We start from the raw sequence: 4110 nt of genomic DNA on the forward strand, positions 1-4110 counted from the left end.
GAGGGTCCTTTATACTTAGGTGCCAGTAAACTAAAGTTAGCAGATTATTTTTAATTGTTCCTGAGGTGGCCCTCTTATATGATAAAGAACCCCTTAACTCAGCAACCCTGACTTGGTATTTAAAGATTTCAGGTGCAAAGATAATAGATTAGGTTGGTTGCCATTTTGGGCCCTGAGAATGAAGTCAGAGCAGTAAAGCCCAGACCTCAGGTTTTCATAATGGACCCTGGAGTGTCCTTGATTTTGTATCTTAACTACTTCTGTGGTCTCTAAAATTCATCGAGCAAAATTGATGTGGCTGGCACCTAGTTCAGCCAACAGAAGCCAGGAGGAGCCATGGCCGCGTGATTACACCAACTTCATGGTGAGAGAGAGCAGAGTCTGTTGGCTTAAGCTTCCCCATGAATCAACTATTTTGAGGGACTCCTTGCCTTGTTTCTCTAGAATCTGGGCTGTGGACTGTTGGCTAGATGGTGGGGGCCTGGATTGAATGACTTTCCAACAGGAAAAAACAAAGGCAGCTGCAGATGTGTTGCCTGCCCAGGACCTAAAACCATGTTGGCAAACCTATGGCACACATGCTGGAGGGGTCTGCTCCCCTCCCCCTCCCCATGATGTCCCCTGAGGACATTTCTCTCATCTCCCACCCTCTGCCTAGCACCCCAATGGGAGTGCTTCCTCCCTCCCTTGTCTGGGTAAGGGGGTGGCTCACATGCAGTGTAAGGATTGCAGTTTGGGCACTCAGTCTCTAAAGGTTCACATTCACTGGCCTAAGATACAAAAAGCTCTGTATTTAGTGATGGTTTCCCCGTTTTATTATTAATCATTCCCCTCCCCAGATCGGTTCTCTTGCAAAGTCCTGAGATAAGGAAGGTCCAGGAATAATCAGGAAGATTTTGGGGTAAATGTAGAATAAATCTGAATCCCAATTGTAATGTTTGAAGGCTTTGCTTTACAAAGCCATGCTGAAAGATGTGTGTGTATTAGAAAGAACTGTGAATGTTCGATTTGGAATGATTCCTTATACACGCCACTGATATTTTATAAAACGGATTTGGAGACTGAAAGCACCATAGGAAACAAACCCAAAGAAGAGTGGAGAGGTTACCCTAGACCTCGATTTTAATAATTTCATACAGAAGTCAGATCAATGTAAGCAAATGTCTAGAACAAGGAGTCAGAAATGATCTAAAAACACAATAATCATCAAGGAACTGACTGATGTGTCAAGCAGAGAGATGGCCACCAAAGGCAACACCAGTTTAGATGGTAAATTAGCTTGTAGAATCTTAATGGAGAAGATGATGAAAGGCTATGAGCTATGAGTAACACTTTCTCAAGTGGAAGTGGTAGAGTGTGAAATCCATGAAAGAAAGCTTGGCAAGAGACCCAACTAAGCAAAGTTCTCCTGAGGGCATTTAAGGATTGAAATCAGGCAAAAACCAGAAGAAAAATGTAAAAGATCTGCAAAAATGTTTATGGAAAAAAAGACTCCTTTGCCATGAGTATAGATATCACCCTCGGACTATAGCATTAGAGACTTTAGAAATGAACTAAAGAGAAGAAGATGGAGGAGAGCATCTGGATTAGACCAAATATACAAAAATGTGATGCCTGTTGGAGACCGCAGTTATAAAGGTCTGGAGGAGGGACTCCCGAAGCGTTTACTATGTTTTAGCTCTGAGGATCCACAATGGAAAAGTGGCTGACCCTGTTCTCCGTGAGCTCTCCCTCTAAATAGGGGAGATGACATTAAATTTTTAAAAGGAAGGTTGATTTTAAAAAAGAAAGACTCGAGTTGGTGTATCAAAAGGCCTGGGCATTCTAAGGCCATATCAGTGGGTCAGTTGAGAGTGCTGGAGGCCTTCTGGACATCGAGTCAGGAAATATAGCAGGATAGGAGGTAAGGGGAGGGCAGGTAGTGGGGTATGATGTACTTCTATTTTGTCAGAAGGAATAGAATTGGGGGCAGCTGTGGGGCTCATTGGATGGAGCACCACACCTAGAGATGGGACATTCTTGGTTCAAATCTGGCTTTAGACATTTCCTAGCTGTTTGACCTTGGGCAAGTCATTTAATCCTCAATACCTCCCTTTTTACCAGTCTTCTGCCTTGGAGCTAATAGACCATATTGATTCCAAGACAGAAGGTAAAGGTTTAAAAATTAAAAAAGGAACAGAGCTGTTGACTTTTATCTGATCACAGCCATCTGAGTTTCAAGGAGCCTAGGCAAAGGTGGGAGAAGGTTTCCTCTGGAGGTGGTGAGTCTTCCTGCTGCCTAGCTATCTGCAATGGAGAACCAGGCAAGGGAATGAAGAGGAACGACATAGGGGGAAAGGTCACCCCAGTGGTGAACGAAGAAAAATACCGAAGGTATGGAAAATAATCTCAAACCTCCTTAATAGCAGCATGATCTCTTAGGAATGTGTGATAGAGGGTCACTTCCCTACAGGTCCTATTTCAAAAGAGGTGCAGATCTACTCTGGCTACTTCTCATCAGTCATAATGGCTCTTTTCATTGTTTGCCAAGTTAGAACTCCATATACAAAAGGAGACATCCTGGCCCCTCACACCTGTTTTTCTTGGTGGCCTGGAAGAAAAGGAGGACTCATAGCTCCACCTTTTCTAGTACTGGTTATGCTTTCTTTCATCCTCTTCTCCAATCCTCACCTCATTGGTTGTGGTAGCTTAGTCGTAACCTTCCTGACTTCCCCTAGTCCCTCTGTTGACCACCCCCTTTGAGGGTCAGACTGTCCAAATTCCTCCCCCATTCCAAATCCTAGTGGTTCTTATCTAAGAGCCTCAGAACATTGTCCTTTCTTCCTGAAGGAGTGTAGTGCCTGGCTCAAAACCTCTCTTCCATTTTAAATTCAAATTTCAAAGACATATGGATTCCCTCTCAAATATCAATTCCTCCATTGGCTCACTTTCCATGATGTCCTCCTTTGCTTCAGTTACACAGTGACCTTGGGTCACCAACATATACTCCACTTCCATGTTTACGAACTTCAAAATTCCTTTCTCCAATCCCAGCATTTTGTCATGACCTCTTTTCTTATGCATGGTGACCTACTTGAAATAGGGAATGCATTGAGCCTCAGGAAATGAAATTATAGAAGAGTTTGAGGAATGGAAGCAGATTCAGGATGCATGAAGTCCTATACCCTTGTTGTGACACATCAGGAACCTGAGGTTCAGGTGAGGAAAGGTACTGAGACTCTCAGAGGGCCAGATCTAGAAGAAGCAACATAACCAACTGCATCCAACACATTGTCTTGACCCTGGAGAATGCCGATGCTGAAAGAGAGTATGGCATCTAGGATTTGAAGGCTCCATGGAGGCAAACTCAAAGTACTTGGAGTTCACCATTGTCACTCAGAATGATGGGAAACTGAGGCTCAGGCAGGGAAAGGGCAATGAAATTCCCAATGTGTCCAGAGGACTGGGAATTGAGGGAGTCCCAACACGCTTGTTTAATACCCAGAGAACCCTGAGATTCAGGGAGAGAAAGCCATTAAACATCCCAGAGTGGAGGCAAACATTAACAGAACACAGCAGGAAAGTGAGGTTCAAGCAGGTGTCCTTTGGGTCTTAGTTGTTGGATTAAAGAGTGGATGTCTATTTAAGTGTTTTACTTGCTTAGTCATTCCTAGTTTCCAATTGTCCTCAGGGATCTGAGGACCCTGTGGCTATAGAAGTAGGGAAGGTATTCTGGAGAGTTAAAAAAATTCTTCTAGACTCTGAATTTCTGACATTTTGACATTTTGAACTTTATTGACATGATCTGGTCTCTTGTTTGTCAGATGCAGCAAAACAGCATCAGAGAAACTTAAGTGCATCTCCCTTCTTCAGCTCTTCCATGTCCTTTGACACAGAAGAGGTGGTGGTCGCCACCCTGCGCTGGATTATATTTGATGCTCCTCACATGGAAGTGTGTAAACAACATTGCTCAAGGAACAATTTGATATTTGTTCCTATTGGTTATGAGGGTTTTCCCTCCTCATTTGGTGGAGGAAGAGGAGAAAGAGGAAAGCCTGATGGGATAGAGTGAAGATAGATTTATGAAAGAAAAATGAAATTAAATTTAAAAAGGAAACCATAAGCCAAGAC

This window comes from Monodelphis domestica, chromosome 6 (assembly GCF_027887165.1).
Source record: "Monodelphis domestica isolate mMonDom1 chromosome 6, mMonDom1.pri, whole genome shotgun sequence".
Lineage (NCBI taxonomy): Eukaryota > Metazoa > Chordata > Mammalia > Didelphimorphia > Didelphidae > Monodelphis > Monodelphis domestica.